The sequence below is a fragment of the Pithys albifrons genome, chromosome 2 (assembly GCF_047495875.1).
Source record: "Pithys albifrons albifrons isolate INPA30051 chromosome 2, PitAlb_v1, whole genome shotgun sequence".
In the NCBI taxonomy this organism is placed as follows: domain Eukaryota; kingdom Metazoa; phylum Chordata; class Aves; order Passeriformes; family Thamnophilidae; genus Pithys; species Pithys albifrons.
In genome coordinates, this window is record NC_092459.1 from 65,263,212 (window position 1) to 65,284,608 (window position 21,397).

Consider the following 21,397-nt stretch of genomic DNA (forward strand, 5'->3'; position numbering starts at 1 on the left):
CTAAAGAGAGACCGTATTGGAAGCCAGCTGAACATACTGTTAAGTTTGTTTCAGGTCCTTTTCTCTCATACTTGGAGCAGTAGGGCTTGTGAAGAAAGAAGGAAAAGAGTGCCTCGAGTCTGTCAATGAAAACCGAAGGATGTGCTCTGAAGGGCGACCCCTCAACAAGAGGGACAAAGACGGGGACATGCGACCCGTAAAGCAGGGGAAAGATGAGGGAAGGAAATGGGGAAACTCATCCAGGGTCCCGCAGGACACTGCTCTGCCCCACCACCTCTCCCTCTTCTTCCCTCCCCAGAATAAACGTTCCTGCAACTTAACAAACCAGTCTTATTTTTAACCCTATTTAGGCCACACTTATCACAGTCCCGTTAGCGTTGCTTTAAAACATCAGAGGTTGGGGGGGGGGGGGGGGGGGGGGCGGGGGTTGGAACAGAGTTTTCCAGAAGACACAGGTTTGCCAAAGCATCCGCACAAAACCTGAAGCCCTATGCAATCATCTTTTAAAGGAAACACCTCCTCCGTCTCCAAAGAGACTCGATGAATCCCTCAGACTCGGGTTGAGCCAGGTGCAGGTCCGCCCAGGCTGCTCCCGGACTCCGGCGGAGCGGCCGAGCACAAAGTGCGCCGCTGGGCAAGGCGACCCGCAGCCAGTAACCGCCGCAGCACCGATGGGAGCCCCGGTGCACGGTGTCTCCTGCTCCCGCCGGCGGGGCGAGGGCGGGGACGGCGGGGCTCGCACAAAGGCTGCGCTCACGGAACGCCTGCTCCCCTGCGGAGCCTCCGGAGCCGGCAGCCGGGGCCTCTCTGCCCCGCTGGTTTCGGGGGGCTGCGGGGCACCAGGTACCTCAGTCGCCCACCGACCGACCGACCGCCCCGCCCTGAGCCCAGCCGAGCCGGGAGCCGCCGCCGTCCCTTCCCCGGCGCGTCCACCGAACAAAGCCCCCGGCAGCGCTCACCGGCAGATTCTGGCCGTATTCTGCCCTCGCACACCGCTCCTCCTCCCGCTTAGTATCCAGGCGCAGGGTTACGAGCCGGGAGTGCGAGAGGCTACCCCGCCCCGTAACTCATCCAGCGGCGCCGGCGGGTGTTCCCCCTCGCAGCGCCCGTGGCCGCGCCCCGACTCACTCCGTGCGCTCGTGCTCCGGGCAGCAGCTTAATCTCCAAACTTCCTCCTCCTCCTCCTCCCGGCCGGGCAGAGGAGTCTGAGGAACTCCCCTCCTCCATGCAGCTCCCGCAGCCCAGCAGCTGCCTCAGCCCCTCCCCGGGGAGGCCCTGACTGGCCCCGGGCTGCAGCTTACTGCGCTCCCCCTCTTCTTCTCCTCCTCCTCCACCCCCGCCCCGCGATTCCCCGAGGCTGGGAAAGGGGGAAAAGAGATTAACCACTCGGACCGAGCCAAAGAGAGCAGTCGGATTACAGTCCCGGGAAGAAGGGAGAAAAACGGAATAGGGAAAAAAATATTTAAAAATCCGCTACTGTTTTCATTGAGGGACAAGCGCTCGGCTCTCCTGCCCTCCCCCGTGAGTCAGGGCACAGCTTCTGCCGGCTGTGAGCGCCATCCCCGACTGGCCGAGCTGCCCACCGGCCCCTCTCCGCCACCACAGGTTTGAAATTCGGTGATCGAAGACCCGACATTGGTATTAAGTGGAAAGAGCTTCTGTAAATGAATTTCCTGGCAGTCTGCTTGGCCATTTTCTTTGAAAAGGTGAGTTTAAAGTTATACAACATTTAAAAAGAATACATTAAAAACACACACACAAAGAAAAACACAGCTTAAATAAAGTCCGAATCCTTAATACATGTTCAGTGGTCCTTACTCCTCTGAGTTCTATCAAAACCCTTGTTTGCCTGTGAAACCTTTTTCTATATTTCACATCAGGTAAAGCTAAATTGCTTTTGTTCTATAACATAATTTCTCCCTCCACTCATGCTAATATACAGCATGTGGAATGCAAGGAAATTTGGGAGGTTAGAACAGCCTATACTGTTCAGATATCAAAACAAGTAATTACAGGAGTAATTCAGAAAAGCAGGAAGTTTCAGTGCTTCCCTCATCTTACCTGTTTTCACTGGAATCCTAAGAACAAAACAAAACAAAAACAATGCAAAAAAACACAACCAAACAAAAATAAAACCCCAAAACAACAACAAAACTCCTCCACAAAACAAACAAACAAAAAACAACAACAAAACTTGGTCAGGGTCTGTTTATCAGTGATTCAGAAGCCTATATTAAGTTCTTAACTAAAAAAAATTACCTCAAATGTTTTAATGACAGCCATTCTTATGCATAACATTTATTCACATTGCAGAATTAGAACACAGTTATCATAGAATTATTGAATATCCTGAGTTGGAAGGGACTGTTAAGAATCATCAAGTCCTACTCCTGGACCTTCACAGGACAGTCCTAAGAATCACAGCATCTGCCTGAGAGCATTGTTCAAACACTTCTTTGACTCTGGCAGTCTCAGTGCTGTGACCACTTCCCTGGGGAGAGTTCCACAGCCCAGCCACGCTCCAGGTGAAAAACCCTATCACCATGGGGTAAGTCTTGCTCCACCTGTACTTCCTTGCAAGTAATCACTGTTCTATCAGGCAGGAAAAGCAGATCATGGAAGGCTGGACTCCACAATTAATATTCTGGAATGGTGCTGTACAAACTCTCTTGACATGGGACAAATGGGGAAAGGGGACAGCTACTCCATGTCTGACTTCAGCATCCAGCTGAGCACACATCATTGCCTCAACACACTACCCTCTGGCCGTATGCTGGGAACAAAAATTTAGCCTTCATTTGCAAGCCAATTTAAAAAAAAAAAAAAGGAAGAAAAAGAAAAAAGGCAGAAAAACTTCTCTGATGAATCTGCGGGGAGGGAAGCATTTGTTACTCTTTCCCATTAGGGGAATCAGGGAATGTTTTTTCTTTATGAATAGATCTTTCAAAGATGGTAATAAAAACAACTACTGGTTGATCCCTTTAATTCAGTCCAAATTAAAACAAATGAAAATGTACACACATCCCCAAATGGGAAATAAAATAAAACCCCCAAACCACAAAGTATTTCAAGTTCCTTTAAGAAACTGTACAGTCTCTGCAAATATGTTTTAAAGGCCTTACATGATCTGTTCCATATGGAGTTTGTTTTTCCTCAGTGCTGTGACTAACAGGAAAAATCTTCAAGAGGAGAAGTCTCTTCCTCTCTCTTCATCCTTCTACTTCCATTTCCCCAAAGGACTGATCATGAGCCTGTCTGGTTGCTTGCTTGTGCTAAAAATAGTATTACAGTGGATTGACCAAATACCTTCAGTTTTAAGTCGACTGACTGATAATGTACAATCACTGTTGCAGAAATAATGAGGTTTAAAGGTCAAGCTTTACAACACTGTAACACAAAACAGGTTATCTGAAGAAACACTCATTTTTGGAGGAATTAGATACATGGGCCAACTGTGAGAACTCATATCTTTGAAGGTAATCCAGGCAACTATTGGTAAAAGGGCCCAAATGGCAAGGAGGCTGTAGAGAGGCAAACCTTTCTCCTGGGTATTGCCTGAGCACCAGAAGGTCACTGACAAGTGAGAGCATCAGTTGTTGTGGGGGTTCTCCAAGAGCTTGCTCACTCACCCTCAGCAGCATCCCTGTGTACAGGCAAGAAGCAAGCCTCTACTCCCTCCACATCCAACTTTTTGCACACCTTTTTCGACTCACTCTCACAGCATCTCTCATACTCTCACACAGTAGGATCCCTGCCTTTCCCCATACAAGATGGGATCCAGCTCCATTTGCCAGTTCTTCACCTCTGTCCCTGCAGTCAGAAACTTGCACCACTAATGAGCTGGTGTCTTTCACAAAGCACTTGCCTTCATGTACCACTTGAAAGTGATTTGCTTACTATGGTTGGGGATCTATAACCTAACATTATTTCCCCTTTGGGGGTTTTCCTTCCTCCTAGGAAATGTGCCTATATCAACTAGTCTACAATACGTTTGTATATACACGTATGTCCTCAAACATCACAGCATTTCATTACATCACTAGGTCAGAATTGCACCATTGTGTTAAAGTTCTTCTGATTTTGACTGTGACTCAGCAAAACTGTAGTCAATGCCTTTAAACATACAGAAATCTCTGTCACTTCAGTTTTGCTGACTGATGATGAATTTCAGCATTCACTTGAAGAGAAGCACAAGTTTATCTGTTCCAAGATAGAATCTGGGGTAAAAAAACCAAACCTGTCCCTACAATAGCAGAAAACTGCAGACACTCCACATACACACTTAAAACACAAAAAGACACATCCCAAATTCAATTGTTTGGTGAGGTGGAGGATCTGTAGAAGTGAAAGGCTGCATCCATGCCATGCACACAAGTGTAAGGCAAGGAAAATGGATATAATCTTAACCTGAGCAGTCCCCAGTCATCTTAAATAAGAATAGTAAACATAAAATGATCTGCAATGCACTCCCTGCCTTGAGTCCAAATTAATTATGCTACCCATGATACAATTTAGTTGGCAGGCACATTTGCTTTGCAAAGCAATATTATTAAGGTGTGGGGGTTTAGAGTGATCCTGTTGTTTAATAGAACATACTCTTTCATGTATGCTAATGCAAAGGAGTGCACAACCACTCCAATAATTATATGTTCCAGTAAAATCATTAATATCAAATAAAATGCTGTTGAACCTACTTTATGCCTGTGTCCTCTAGGTATTCAATTATCTCCAAGTTGATGAGATATGTTTGTAAAAGAAATTGGAAGCATATATGTCTTTACAGAAACAGCTGCTAAAACATTTAATCACAGAGTACAAAGTTCAAAATATGTTACTCTCAATCTTACTGCAAAATTTAAGTGGAATACTTTGAATACAAGATGACTTTGCATGTCACTTGCCTTGGGAAACAAATAATGTACAAAAAGAATGGGAGTAGGAGGATGAAGTTTAGTGGTTACAGGTATGAAGACTGTCAACATAAGAAAAGAACAAAATATTGTACAAAAGGAATTGACTGAATGTAATCTTTCTAGGGAGAAGTTTTGACTACATTGTCTGGGTGTATTTCCATGCAGAAGTAAACATCTTTGAGGTCATTTGCTTTTCCACATAGCAGCACTGCTTGGATTCTCCTCAAATGCAACTACCTTCCATTAAAAAAAAAAGCACACAGACCAGCTGCAGTTTTCATGAAACAGAGTTTGGGTAAATTCAAAAGTAATACAATTATGTTGTCAACTTCAGGTCCCAAATTCCTTACAAGTCTTGGATCTTAAGCACCACCTCCACTGTGATGATTTCTTCATTGTGATAAATAATAGCCTTCTACTTTTCCCGTCTGTTCTTCTCCTGAAAGTTTTTCCTCTGTCTTATTCCTTAAACATTTGCATCTACACCCTTGCAAACAAAAACCATATTTCAGTCTTACAGGGGCTCACCTTCTTCCCAATGACATTTTCTTTGTAGTATTTTAGGTTATAAGGCTAGAACTGAACAGTTAATTTCAAACCTGTGGGAAAAGATGGCCCTCAGTCATGTTGCTCTGGGAGAAAGTCACCACAGTTCCATACTCTTCATAGCAAAGCCAACAGGTAAGGATGAACCATTGCAATCCCTCCAGGATGGGGGATTGCTTACATCCTTTTAACAGGGCAGTCAAAAGCACTCAAAATAAAGCTGGAGCATAATCCCAGACACTCCATCTTCTCTGTTTAGTTGCTTGCATAGCAGACAGACTTGCAGGAGGTGCTTGTTTCTCAAAATTCAGCTGTCTCTTTTTTGCTTAAATTAATTATTCAGAAAAAAGTATTAAGATGTGTCACAAGAAGACCTTTGATTTGTGTGTTTGATTGAGGGACTACAAGATCACGCTTTTTAAAAGTTTTTCTAGCTGCATGCTTTGTGGTGAGTCCACATGCACAAAAAGGCATGATCAAATCTGAGGTTTTAAGAGCACAACAAAGAGTACATTGGAGTTGCTTTAAGCAGCAGCTAAGACTTACTTTTCAATGCTGCTAATACAGGTTGCTCAGATGTCAGATGAGCTCATCTGATTACAGGAGTCCAAGGAAACTCTTTCTTGTGACTCATCTAGGTTATTAAAAAATATTAAAATTTACTACTTACATGAAAATCTTGTGGTTCTCTACTTTCAGCTGTACCGTTTAAAGTATAATGCTCCACAATATTTAGACTAATTGTTTTAAACTTCCATCTGAGTAATAAGTAATAAACACCTTTTTTTTTTTTAAGCAATAAACTAAATTCAGCCCCTAACCTCTCCAATATCACCAGCTAGTCCCAAGAGCATTTTTCTCAAGGACAGCTGACGCTGGGTTCTTCCTTGCATTTAGTCTGGTTTGCTGCCCATCAGAGAGCAATCAGATTGTAAGGGCAGTTCTCCGGGCATGAATCAGAGAGGATCCCAAGGGGCAAATTTCCAAGAAGGAGCTAAGAGGACTGTAATCTCCTTTGCTGTATCGCTGTCTAATGCAACACACAGTCCAAATCACCTATCAGATAACTGTTCTGCCACCGTTCAGCCATCCCAATCCTCATCAAAGCTGCATACCATGCTGTCCTAAGCTACTATCACAGCAAAATGCTATCTTGAGGAAAGACTTTCCTATCTCTTAGTAAGTTCTATGAGTGGCAAAAGTCAACCAGGTCACAGGCATAATTCATCACAGCCCTCAGGCAAGTTTGAATAACACTCAAAATCTCACTCTTAGCCACTGGAGATTTGTCAAGGGAAGGAGTTACTTCAGATCCTATCAAGACAGAGCAAAGATTTAGCAAACGTCTGGTTTCATTTTGCACACATCTACATGATTACAGACAAGGCAGTGGAAAAGGAAGTCTCAAAGCTTTATCAGGAGTTGTAACAATCAAGGCTGTTAACCTCCAAATAGGGACTTGCATTAATCTCAGTCAATGCCTGTCCAGAAGAAGGATGTAAGCCCTAAAATGAAGATTTGTCATTGACAAAAAGACAGAGAACCTCTTACTGTTTTTACGAATCTTGCTACCTACAGCATGGGTCAATGCTTTTGATTATTTAATAGTTATATATAGCAATCTAAAAATGCAAAATACTTTAAACAGAAGAGACAAGAAAGGAGTACCTCAACTTCAGACAAAGGGGATTGAGAGCAGAAGAGATACCTCAGTGAAATAATGAAATAAGGAAGAAAAAGAGAAGAAAGGGAAAAAGAAAAAAAAGAAAATTAAAACCCCTAAAGTGTAATGGTCAGAGGTTAATTCCTTTTATTTAATGAAAAGGTTAGCACAGAACCTAACAGTTGCTAACAACTAGTCTAGGAAAAGAATTGAAAATTAATATCAGAAACAACATGCTTCAGAAAAGGCAATGTGTTGCAGTAGCTTTTAAATACTTTTTTATATGACATGGCCTATATACTTACTAGTTATTCTATTTCTGTTCACAAAACAATTATGTATAAAAAAGTATGAAATTTGAATGCTAATATAACAGACACAATTCCAAATAATTCTGAGGCATGATTGAGTGTCAATTTTCAATGTTTTGAAAGAATTCTATTAGTCGAGCAGCCAGCACACTGTATTATTATTACAGATGCAAGAGTTACCAAATAAAGTCACATCAAAAATTGGAGCATTTGGAAGTAGCAGATCAGAAGATCCCAGAGTTTCCAGAGTGTCTCAGAGATAGTAGTGCCCAGCTTTCACTGAATACTGTTACTAGATTACTCTGCAATCTCAAGATTTGACAGATAAAATCACCTTCATAATATCTTTCTCATGGCCACAGACAAAGACACTGATGCAAGAAAGAGACAAAAGTCTGTTCTGTTTCCTCAAGCCTTCAGCTTTATGATACATCTGTCCCAGGACAGTGACCCACTACATCACTTTGAACAAAAAAGCCAACAAACACTTAAGTCTGTTAACTGCCTGTAAATCTAAGCAGCTGTGTTGTGAGTCATTTTGGGACTGGCTAATAATTGAATAAACAACTGTAATTGTGCTCCATGAAACTCCCATGTTTCCTTTCAGTCTTGGCTTCTCCTCTCATGAAAGCTTTACAAGCTGGGGTGCAACCACACAAACTCAGTCAGCTATGACAATGTTTACCTAATACCTCTAAGTTTTCCAGCCATCACGAAACACATCCTGGTTCTGGGCATTTAACTAATAATTTCAGAATATTCCAAATCCAGTGATAAGAAACTTGCTTACTGAGTGATATTTTTGAGGGCCTCAGATAACAGTGCCATTTGTTTTTTATACTGCAATAATGTTCTCAAGACATGGTAACAAATGAGTTGAATGCAGCATTCGTAAAAAAACAAGACGGTGATCCCTACACCAGGGAATTTGCAATCTAAGTAGTGTTGAGTGTGTTCTGAACCTTTGAGTAAATGTGGCTTAAATTTCAACTGGAAGGGAGGTATTTTTTTTCTCTAGAACAATGGTCTTTAACCTATTTTTTAACCTACTTTTAGGAGGTCTGAAAAGATAACTGGGAAAAGAAGATTTACTTTGGTAGACTTAGATTCAATTTACAGGGGTCCACAAATTTGAAACAGATTGAAAATACTAATCTTCTTCAAGATTTGTAAACTGTGCTGTGGAATTGCATTCTTGTCCAATTATTTGATGGGATCATAACTACACAACTGGCTAAACAAGAGGCAGCCACTCTGGGAAGTGCACGGAGAGAAACACTGAAAGGGGACAGTGTTCCTGAGCCCCACTAACTTCTGCTGCCTTCAAGCAAAGGCCACAGACAACCATGCAGACTCAAGTTAGCAGCAACAACTGGGAAAAAGCTAGGAGAGGCGGGAGTAGGAGCCGGAAACTCTCACTTTAGTTCTGCCTGAAAAGTGTTGAAAAGAGTGAAAAAAGCTCTGGGGTCTGTAAAAATCTATAGGTTTTATTTATGTATAAAGTAATTCCTATTAAACCTCATGAGGTTTATACGAAAATTTGTAATGTGAAGATCCCCTACTGATGAGCAGACAGCTTTGCTGCCGTGACTAATTCAGTCTGTGATAGCTTTGCCAAGGCTATAAACAAAGTTTCAGGCTGTTCTATTGACATGAATACTGTTGGAAAGAGCTCTGACACACTTGCAGCTGCATATTTCTTTTCACCTAAAAGACACCGTTAGAGCTTGCACAATCTTGAGGCAAGAGAAAGCAAGAAGTGCTTGTGTCCAAAGCCTAAACTTGCTTTGATAGTTAACAGCTATCAGGTTTGCCATTCCTGGAGGAAGGTCTTCGCATCATTGTTTTCCAAAAGACAACCATGTCAGTGTTGTACACTGCTGCACAGAGCTCCCTTTAATAAGAACCTGTGGTAATAAGGTTAGGAGATATACTGGTAGAAAAACAAGTCCAAAAGTGCAGGGTCAATCTGGGGCAAAAATAGTCCCAGTGCTGACATCATAAAGGGGAAAAAAAAAGGTAAGCAAGGCTCACAGAGCTGTATTTTTGGTTTTTACCTACAGAGTGAAGATCTGTTTTAGTCACAATATGTTGTTACAGTCAACAGATACTACAATTATTTTTCTGAATCTTATGAACTGGCATGACATAAAACTCTTTCACTGGAAAGCAATACCTATAAATGCAAACACTGTTATTGACTTTTTTTTTGTATAAAAACAAGTGAATCACCAAGATCATTCTTTGCCTACCAGGCAGCTGATATGCATTGTAGATAAACACTTTTTTAACATGTTTCTTAGAATAAGGTCCCTTTTGACAGTAGTTAAGAAGAAGAAGTTAACAACAAAGAAACTTCTTTATTTAAATCCATATTAGAGATAGAACATTTCTCTCTTCCACCTTAATCACTTGAACAATCTTAAGTAGCCCTTTTTACTACCTTTTTGTTTTCTTTTAAAACCCCCATGTTTATGATGCCTTTCTTAGGCCCAGGACTGTGTGTTGGACAGGCTGAGTCTATAAGCCTATTATATGCTTCCACAAAACAAATTAAGCCAAATGTTTGTTAAAATCAGTTGTTCTTGTCTGGGGAAAAAGATTTAAGAACTAGAAAGAAAAAAAGTTTGTCTCACAATACCAAATATCTTGATCAATCTCTCTCACTCTACAACCTATCCTTTTGCCATCTTTTTAATTTTTAAGTTCTTTGTGGGGATCTTGGGCTAATCATGTCTACGTTATCATTTCATTTGTTGATGCTTGAGGACAAATTTGTCTGCATAGAAGAACCTTATTGCAGAAAAAATTGTGAAAATGGAATAAACACCCCAGGAAAGAAAGAGATCTCAGATTTTAGCTTACATTGTCCATCTTGTTTCTTTGGCATATAGCAAACGTGTAACACTACATATTATAAAGATAAAATACTTCATGCATGAAGGAAGACAAGTGTTATAGGAGAAGGGTACTGACAGAAGAGAAATTTGTTAAGAAAATAGAGGAAAAACCCCATGATTTCTGACCTGCCCCATTTCTCTTTCTGAAACGCTGGCCTCTCCACCTGGAAAGATACTCCAGAGAAGAAAAAATAGCACAAAAAAAAAATTACTCTCGAAAGGGCAATCAGAGAGCAAGCATATATACACATCCTTCCTTTTGAGTAGACTTTTCATAAAATTGCCTCAGCTGTCTGCTGAGCTCTCATGGAAGGACTTTTCCTTCTTATTAAAACAAATAATAAAACCTTCCTCTTCATATTTTGGAGCCAGCAATTCTCCTCAGTGGCAGCAGTTTCCAAACCTTTTATTGCACAAGCGCCTCCCTGGTCTACACAGACTTTGCGCTGAACTCTGCTTTTGTTTTATGGCACTGAATTGTCTGGGCTGCTGAGCGTCATGCAGCACTAGAGATGCTCATGTGCTGCATTGTGCCTGTTTGCTACCCAACATGACCCCCTCCAAGACTCAGCTCCATGCAGATTATGTACCTGCCTGGGCTGGAAGCTTAGAGATGACATCTTAGGCAGCACTGTTCTGCCTGGAGTCCCCCAGTAATTAATGTGCAGTCACTCATCAAATCAATCTCTGCCTCAAGACAGTTCTCAGAACCCCCAGGCTAAAAGAAAACAGATACTCATTGTAGATTTTCTGCTTGGTTTTGCTGCAGTAGACTAGTGCTAAGTTACAGGAATATATAGAATGAAGTGAATTAGAGGAAAATTTGTGTTCTTTCATTTGAGGAACATTTTGGGTTTGGACAAGGCTGCTAGAACAAGTAGTAAAAGGAAGTTAAAATTAGCCTTGGATATTTCTCTCAAGAAATGAAGTTCCTTTCCAAAATTCCACTGAAAATTGGCTTTGACCTGGCAGATTTATGAGGCTTTGAAATTTTCAGTTGGAGCCTAAGCAATAGTTTGTTTTGTGTTTAGAATAATAATACTCCTTAACTGAGGCAAAAAGTGGTGGTGACACCACTATTTATGGCTTGTTGTCCCTCTCAGTTTCTGCACTGGGAATGCAGCTGGACTGGTTGTTGCTTTTACAATTACTGCATGCTTTTTGTATCGGCAACCCTCATGTATTGAAAACCCATGAAACTGCTCCTCCAGAGCAGAGCATTAATTAAAAAGAAAAGCATTTTAAAGTGATGCTTACAGTTACTCTTGCTTGTCTTCTTGTTTAAGCCATTTGTGTGTGTCTGTTTCAAGTTTCCAGATTTTTCCCCAAACCGTGAATACTAGAAGCTTTTAGGTCAAACCTGACATCTTCCTACACTTTACAGTTCTGTCATCTGAGGCCAAATGAAAAGCACTAAATATCATGGTATTAGTAATAAACTGACAGTCACCAGCATAGAAACTTGACAGAGCTGTTTTGTCTTCTCAAATGGCTTTCTACATAGAAGAAGAAAATACTTTAAAAAGTTTCTGCTACATGTTTTACATGTGGACATACAAATATCATTAAAATTTAGAGTCCTTGCTTTTCCTTTAGGATTGCTCAAAGTATGCATAATTCTAAACTGAAGTTTTCTTAACGTGCTTGAAATACTTTCTGTACAACCTCCTAAAAAATGGCTCAGTAATGTACTTACCCTTTTCTAAGTGGAGGTACTGAATAAAATGGATTTTTTTCCTATTGAAAAGGCAAATAGCATTGTTTCTACTTTTGAAAAAGAATTCAAGGGCTGCAGAATCAATAGGCTGTTTCATATCCCATCATCAGTAGATACTGGGCAGAAAGCCAGTTTCTTCATGATGGCTTTGTTTCTCCTACAGTATTGGTCATACTGTAATTCTAGTTAATTGATTGCTGGTTTGTTTGAGTTAGCACAATTGAAAATGGTTACGTAGACATCCAAGAAATATTTGGGGTAGAACAGTTCATTAATCAAAGTTACAAAACTTTGTAACAGACCAGGTTAGGTTGGATGTAGCCTCTTCTACCTCTCTCCCACCTGACACTCAGGAACTCCATCCACATTTCCCTGGGGTCTGATGCACTTATGGAAGACAGCTCTCATCAGGACGTAGGATGTAGTGTGTCAGTCTTTTGATTACAAGTGAAAGCAGCCAGGTTCCCTGCAGACAAAGCAAACCTTACACCCAAGCCCCAGCACCAAAGGGAGACAGGATGAAACACTCACTTCAAAAGCAAAAGCAGATGCACTCAAGCACCTTTCCTGCATTTCTATAGACAGCTGAAGAAGCAAAGATTGCTGCAACTAAACCTTTCCTTTCACCTCTGTTTTACATTCAAGCATGAAAGAAGCTATTGTTGACTTCCATTTTACGTGTAATGACTGCGGCATAGTCATTGATGGTTCATCATGGAGGACAGAACTATGCAGAGCAGAACCATTCTTCTACTGAGAGACATATCAAAAATATGAACAGACATGTATAGTTACATTTATGCACCCAAACAGAGAAGGTTGCAGGTCATTTTTACATGAATGTAATAAACCAAAATGCTAAATTTTTAGCACTACCCTATAAAACGTAGTAGTTAAGAAATAGTATAACTGATCTAGACATCCACTATAGCATTTTGTACTGCTATACTAAAATAAGTGAAAAAATTGTAACGAGGATTTGCAATTCATGATCCCATGATGTAGTTGCGATCCCACTGGTGGACACTGTAACATAGACAGGATTTGGATGTGTCTACTATTCCATTGTTTGACTTTATCCTGGCATAGCATGGTTCACTATGTGACACAATGGTTTGAATCTTCACTGCTGTTCAACTTTCACCACCCATAGAAGAGGTTTAATGACAGAAAATTGTAACTTAGAATTTCACAGTGTAATGAGGCTGGAATTTGAGCTGTGTGTTTTAACCCCAGAACTACCCTGTTCCCCACTGGTGAGCTTGCATAATAATTTATATTGATGTTATAAGGCATGACCATCATGGAAAAGTTGCATTTGACTTCAGACATCAGATAATAGTATACATACCACTCCTGGAGAGTGTACATCAGACTTGACTCTCTTTTATTTTTCTCTCTGGAATGGCTAACAGCAGCTTTACACAAATGGTTTGAAAGAACTTACATTTCTATCCTTCCTCTTACACAGGCCAATGAAAAGCTTTGGTGTACTTATGATGAACTGGAATAGAGCTGGTCCCTGGTGCCTAAGCTCTGCCCACCACAGAGAGCCACATGCAGTTTCCAAAGTGCAGACTGATTCATGACAGCTCAGCATGGGGATACTGAGAGACTCAAACTCATGACTGATGCATGTGAAAAGACTGATGAACAGGGGTTAGTCAGGTCTGAGAAAACAAAACCCATCACCAAATCAGTGAAAGCTGCTGACAATTGTTTTTGCACAGAGAGGCTATTTCTAAACATCAGAAAACTTTCTGCTACTAACTGCTCTGTGTTTCCCTTTCCTCTTGGCACAATCCCAATCTTCCTGCCAGGAAATCTGGAAGTAGGAAACAAGTCAAGATGCAGCCCCACCTTTACATAAGAAGAATTGTATGTTTTATGTAAGTGTCATTCTTAAAATAAGGAGAGCAATTCAGGTTTTAATAATTTTATGAATTAACTGAACTTTACCAGCCAGCCATTATATTGATCAATGTATTGTAGTTTGTATATTTGACCTCCTTGACCTAGGAGACTAACGCCCCAAAACCAGGTGACAGATGTGACCCCTGAGAGTTTATCTGACACATGAGGACAGAGATAGCAGGTGTCTAGAGGTGAAATGAAATAAGCAATGATGTTCTAAAGCAAGAAGGTTTAGACTGTTTGTCCATTATTCTACTATTTTCGTAATTTCTGTCACAGAAGTTTCTCTCCTTGGAGTAAGGCAAAGAATATACAAAAAACAAAGAGACAAAGCCAATGCTGGAATAGAAGCAGATTGGCTAAATGAAGTTAATACTCCTTTCCCTAGAAGCCTCAGCCCTGAATCACTTGATGCTTTCCACTTTTTGCCTTTTTAACAGTTTTTTTTTTCATAGAGACATACATTGCCCTAAAGAAAAGCCCATACAGAAGATCAAGAAAGCACCATTATTTTTTTTCACAGTGATAAGCAGGGTAAATTTTATTCTCAGAGTCATAGTTCTTGTACTTTCAAAAAGGATGCAGTTCTGGTTTGAGTCACTGAGGAGCCTTCAACTCTCTTGCTTCTGGCATATGCCAGGAATTTCCCCTGTATTCATGGAAGCCACAATGACCTGGTGTCCCAGATATTATGAGAAGAGTTTGTCCTGTAAATGTGACACAGAAAAAAATCACCTTGTGTGAGAGCCAGCACAGCATATCACTTGAAACAATGGTCACTGGCCCAGCCAAGTATATGCAGCATGGATGGGAAATCCCAGCCCTGACACAGTGGCCTTCCTAACTGTCCCTCACCCACAAGAGCTGTTCCACTGGGCTTGGCAGTGCTTTGTCATTCATCTTTAAATGACTTCAAGAAAAACAGATTAGTAAGAGTATCTGTTAAGCCTGTTTGAGAAAGACCTTCTCCTTATTAGAAGATGCTACATGGAGGGACCCACATGCTATATACTATGGAAATCATTGTCATTGCTTTGAAGCTTCAGTTAATAGAAGTGTTGCTGTTACATAGTGGAAGAAGAGTTTTCTATGTTGAAAGAACACACAACTCAATAGTGAAGTTAAATACAGTGTGGTTGAGGGGTTTTCAGAAACATTTACAGAACTGATTTTCATTAAGTGAAATAAATGCAATTTTGTGTATAAGTAGACATTGAGTATAAGAATTGCAAAACTATTCCATAAGAAAACATACTTAGCTTTGATAACATAGAATCATTCTTATTAAACAGATAGTTGTTAAAACACTATATAAAAAGATGGGTGGAGTTTTCCTAGTGGAGGCTCTGAACTTGTTTCATCCAAACAAAATTTCAGAATCCATTTGTCAGCACATATGATTTCCTGTGCTTCTTGCTGTATTCCAAAAGCCAAAATATGCATCCTATTGTAAAAAACCTCCTGATTTACCAAGATAAACAAACAAGAAAACAGATCTGCATGGTGTCAGAACTGCAGGCAGCTCTTTGTATTTGTTGGAAGATATCACTGGGTTATGAAACAGTAATTATTTCTAGTCAGATTCAAATGTTTTCAACAGAAATGAAAAAATTTTAAGACCTTTTCTCTTGTAGCTGCAAGATTGAAATCCTCATTAGTACACTTAAAACTGACCATTAGTTCAACTTTGTCTCATGTTATGCAGCTATGCAAAACAAAGTCCGTTGAAAAAATAAAAATCAGTATCCTAGAATACCAAAACAGACTGCTCCCTCCCTACAGAAGACAGTTGTCACTCCATCAGTGAAGTATGTTTATTAATTTGTGTCATTGTTAACAAGAATATATTGGGGACACAATATTTGAAGTAAAGTCTGTAGTAAAAGCAGTAAGTGAGTATACTACAAGAATTCAGAAAGAAATTGGGCCAGCCTAGAGTTTTAGAACTCTGTAGTCTCCACTTTCACAAGACATAAGATACAATTTAATAGTTTATTAAGCTGCAGTTTCATGGGCAACTGAGCAAACATGGTGTCCTGTAGTGGCAACAAAGAAGAAGTCTCACCTTGGCCCCTTCTCCCCTACCCTGCTCCCACACGACACACTTGACATTTGAACTGTTCTGGATGCTATCCTAACCTAGCCTGGCTTTTCTGCTTAGTAATTTTATCCTGCTGGGCTAGTGGGCTAGACTCCCTTCATCCTGAAGATGAATGAATAGGAACAGACAGGGTGGCATGTGCACAGGCAAGAGCAAGACTCTTCCATCTTGCCATCTGGGAGTCATTAGGCTGCGCAGCTGCACAAGGAACCACTGCTCAGTAAGTAACAAAGTAACAAAAGTCCAAGAGTAAAGACTTCTGGAGTCACTCACCTCGGCTGCCTAAAAAAAGACACTTGCCATTGACTGCAGATAATGTTTGATTTTACTAATTCCATGAAATTACAAAGTGGATAAAGTTGTTCTTTGTTTTAGGAAATCCATCTGTTACTTGGTTTGTAGAAGGGAATCTGACTAGCAGACATCCAAGAGAGAAGGAATACTGCATTGTGCTTGACTGCTAATATGTAGCAAAAATTGTCTTTTGCAAATACATTACAGCTGAGAAACCAGATAAAATCAGAAGTATAAAATTACCATGTCTGTAATACAAGTCAACAGCAATATCAGGTCTCAAATCCAGGTCTCTTGAGGCCATCTTGGATGATTGTCCAACAGATCTCTCTCTGGTTTTCTCAAAACCTTGGACCTAGTAAGAGCTCCACCAGTTTGTATTTTAGAGTCTATTACTCTTCCTAGTCAGAAGTCAACTCCATCTAGGCTTCGGAAAAAAACCCAAATGTTTAAGTGAACTGAAAATGCACACTTGACATTGGAGTTAAGACAAAGATTTGGTTCAATGACCATTTTGATTTCAATGATCGAGTGTTTTCTTGTAAGCATCAATTGCTAGAAATACCTGTGGGGGTTGCCATTTAGCTTGTCAATGTTTCATTACAGATTTGTGAGGGGTTGAATGGACAATACTTGTCTGCTACTGAGTTAAAGCTGTGGACAATATTCATGCCTCAATAGAGTGAGACTTGTCTAGGACGCAATTCATGTCTTAACTCTGTCTAAATAGCACACACAGTAGTTAGTATCAAATTAAGTGTACTACTTAGATGTTTATTGACCTATGTATCTACTCTGCTACAGCAGACTGTATTCTGCTGAAGTCTTTTGAACTTTTACTTGGGTTTGTGGTTTCCAGATCACACAAATTTCCCAGGATAAGGAAACCCTACAACACATTTTAATTTATGAAACATGTGCAGCCCATATGAGAAATGTATCCCAAATGAATGGAAAATCATAGTTTGTACAATCTGTGGATAAGAGTCAACTGGTTTTGAGGCTAATTGAATTTTGACACTAATTAATTTTAAACTACAGTATGCATAAATTAACCTACATAGTGCTTCTTTGAAAGAAGTACAGAAAATTCTGAGATTGAGGGTTTGTTGATAGATGATAATTGACATATAGCAGGATAGGAAGAAAATTTTAAATGGATAGCTGCTTCAGATTGCCCCTATGAGAGAACATTCCTATTCTGGGCCAAGTTCTAGCTTGCTTAGTCCAAATGCAAATCAGCTTGAACACATTTAGAGAGAGAGATGAAAAAATCCCACATATTTTTCAGATAAAACTAGACTCACAAACCAGCTTCTCATTAAATCTATAGACAAGTCATAATACCTGTTATTTTATGTCATGAAATCCTTTGGTTCTTGCACATTTTTCACATTTGAAAAATGGTGAATCCACCACCTCTCTGGGCAGCCCATTCCAATGCCTGATTACTCTCTCTGTAAAGAATTTTTTTCTGATATCCAACTTTAATTTCCCCTGGCAGAGCTTAAGCCCGTGCCCCCTTGTCCTGTTGCTGAGTGCCTGGGAGAAGAGACCAGCCCCCACCTGGCTAGAACTTCCCTTCAGGTAGTTCTAGACAGTGATGAGGTCACCTCTGAGCCTCCTCTTCTCCAGGCTAAACAACCCCAGCTCCCTCAGCCTCTCCCCATAGAGCTTGTGCTCCAGTCCCTTCACCAGCCTTGTTGCTCTTCTCTGGACTCGCTCCAGCACCTCAATATCCTTTCTGAACTGAGGGGCCCAGAACTGAACACAGTACTCAAGGTGTGGCCTCACCAATGCAGAGTACAGGGGAAGGATCACTTCCCTGGTCCTGCTGGCCACGCTATTTTTGATACAGGACAGGATCCCATTGGTCTTCTTGGCCACCTGGGCACACTGTTGGCTCATGTTGAGCTTCCTGTCAATTAGTACCCCAAGGTCCCTTTCTGCCTGGCTGCTCTCCAGCCACTCTGTGCCCAGCCTGTAGATCCAGCTCTTTATCCTTTTTAGTAGCAAGTATGATGACTCAAGTCATGTAATTTCTATGTATTTCCTAGCTAAGGAGCTATGTAGCTGTGTGGGAGGGATGGTGATCTCTATTACTATGAAATAAGAAGGTAACTATAAATAAGTAATTTCCTTCCATTTATCAGACCCCCTGGGAAAAAAATCTCTTAATGCAATAATCCAGATGAGTGAATGATTTCTTTATAAGGATCTTGACATTTTGGTCACATCTGATTAATTGAATGTTATGGTCATCGTTCCACAGGCTCTATATTGAGAATGAATTTTCCTTGTAACTATCTGGCTCTAAAGCTTGATTGAAATACACAACAAAGTCTTTATGGCCTTTCTGAGCTCTGACAATTCTCCAGTTGCCAAAAACAAATGACAAGAAACTTCTCTTGCTTTTCTGTTGATTTCCACTTTTCACTATTCTTCTTTCCCTAGATAATGCATTTTAAAGTTTTAAACTCTCTCTAATCCACTTTTTTGTCCCAGTGCTAATAGTATAGGTACTAAAAACAGATTTTCAGGTAAGGATAGACACACTCAGCCTAATTTTGACCTCTCAACAAAAAAAAAAGGATGAGATTAAAAGTTCAGTTTGACCTTTTTGTGGTATTTATGAGAGAAAAGCCAATGAAAAAAATATTGCAGTAAAAAATAGAAAAGCATTCAGACGAGAGAATATGTAATGAGGAAATGAAGATCTGCCAGATATGCTGGGCCAGTTTCTGTGGGATGGTGAACAGTCTGCCATCTCTACAATAGCACACACAGTTCAATCTACCAAAATAAACAAACAAATAAAGAGCAAAAGAAAAAATATGCAGGAAAATGTAACTCATAGTTATTATGTCATTTAGAAGGAGGGTGATAAAAAGTAAAGTGGACCACACCTTTTTTTAAAAAGTCTAGCTTTATATAAAGTAATCACCTGTCAGGTGGCTTCTATATCTGTTCTTATATTCAAAACAAATTTAGAAAAACAGCAATGTGAAATTGTGAGGGAATTAAAAATACAGCTACCAAAGGGACTTCTTAAGTAAGAAAAAAAATGCAGTGCACAGAAGGATAAGCTACCAGTTAGCATTTTAATTGCATTGCATATTGTAACATGTCATTTAGAATTAATTTAATGTTATACATGTTATATGTTGTCTAGCATCACATTTTTTAAAAATTAAAATGACAACACAAAGGCAGATTCCACACCTCTACTGAAATTGAAAGGGACAGTACTAATAAGTGGTTTCTAATATAGTCTGCTAATTACTTGGAGCGTTTGAATCAGTAGAAATTATCCTAGAATTAGATAATTCGTGTTTAAGGAAAGAAAATATGTTTATCCATTAATAATAGACAAGGGAAAAAATAGTCTATCAAAATATAGTAAGCATTTACATTTCATCAATGACATACCTGAATCTCGTGCATTTGTTGGAAATCTGCCAAAAAAAAAAGAAGATGCAATTAAAGCTGAGGAATTTTGTGTTGCACTGAAGTAATTATCTTGTCATACTATTCAGGAGTTCACATACTATCTGGGCAATTTATAAATATCTTCTAAAAATAAGAAAGAAGTTTGGGGGGTTTTTATTTTTTTAATCCTATGGACAGTAGAGTCAAATTAATACTTTCCCCCACTCCCATCCCTCACCTCTAAAGTGCTAAAGGCTTTTTAAAAATAACAAGAGAGTTACAGGAACAAAAATAGGAGAGGTAGAAGAGAACATTCTCGGTTTTCTCAGAAAGCCAGGCTTATATCAACATATTTCCCGCTCCCAACCTTTTGGGGACCTGCAGAAACATTTCAGTCAAAGATAAACATAAGTTAGAAGTCTCTAAGATAATTATAAATCCAAAAGGTTTATTAAATTAGGGTTGAGATACCAAATAAATGCTTTCATGTGGTAAAGTCATGTGGAAAAAACTTCTAGTTTCCCATTCCAGGTCTCCTATTCAACACTCACCTGGCTGCAGGCTAGCCAAGGAATATCACAGGAATGTGTTACTGCACATAACTTCTTTTTCCCCACTGACTTGAGGATGCAAACCCTCCTCTCAGATACTAAAAATCTCAGTCTAGTTCCTTCCTCTGCTTGAGACAACTTGAAAGATGTATTTCTAACTTTCAAGGAAGGGCTCAGACCACAGGTGTACATGGCACAGTTATCTGAATTTCTGTTGTAAACTCCTTCCAAAATAGGAAGCACAACATGGAAACTGACAGTCCTGTTTTCCAGTGGAGTGGGGAAAAGCTGAGATCCCTCTTACACAGCACTGATGGGGCACTTGCAGTGGGCAGTACCCAGGTATATGCAACAGCCTGAGAAAGACTCTCATCTCTGAAACATTAGGAGGGGATGGTGTCTCTGAGAAGATGTGACTCAAATCCCTTCAGTAGGAGGAGAAACATGAAGTTGCATCCCAGGATAGTATTCCAACAGATGAGCTGTAAAATGAACAGACAATCCTCTTGACAGACTTTTTAAAGCCAGACTTTCTGTTCTTCTCCTATTTATCTCTGTTCTCTTCTACCACTTCCTAAAATAAATGTTCCAACAGCAAAGAACTCATTCTTTGTTGAAGACAGCAACTTTCATTCATCATTCCCTCACAGTCTGTGCCACGCAGTGCAATCTGAGATGGCTCTGCTGGGGTTTTAGTGTCTTCTGGACACAATGATGAACACATTTACATGCAAAGATGTATGAATAACAGTGGTCTGAGAAATATACTATTTCAACTAGAGATGCCAAAATCTCTTTCCCCCCCATTGTTTCTTCAATCAATGAAGAAATACAGAGAAGACAGAACAAAATGGCATTAATTTCTTTCTGACTGCTTTCACACTCTCATATATCTTAACAGAATCTGGAATTAATGTAAAGCCTCTCCAACACTTAAAGTGCTGTGCCTCCAAATAGAACAGAAGAGCTCTATAGCCAATAAGCAGGAAAATTTGCATAAAATGACAATTAATTTATCCCACCATAAAGAAAACATTCTGTGTCTGGCAAGTGGTATG

General features: G+C 40.1%; 1 protein-coding gene across 4 annotated transcripts in view; it reads right to left on the minus strand.

Moving 5' to 3' along the window:
* PLEKHG1 (pleckstrin homology and RhoGEF domain containing G1) overlaps nucleotides 1–21,397 on the minus strand; it is a 175,076-nt gene that overhangs the window by 130,042 nt on the left and 23,637 nt on the right. For 2 of the 4 annotated variants that reach the window (XM_071549328.1, XM_071549325.1), the window contains exon 1: nucleotides 960–1,208. The gene's annotated coding sequence lies outside the window, so the exon portion shown is untranslated. Of the gene's footprint in view, nucleotides 1–959; nucleotides 1,218–19,788; nucleotides 20,822–21,397 lie in introns of those variants that run through there. The other 2 variants (XM_071549324.1, XM_071549327.1) reach the window with 2 other exon arrangements.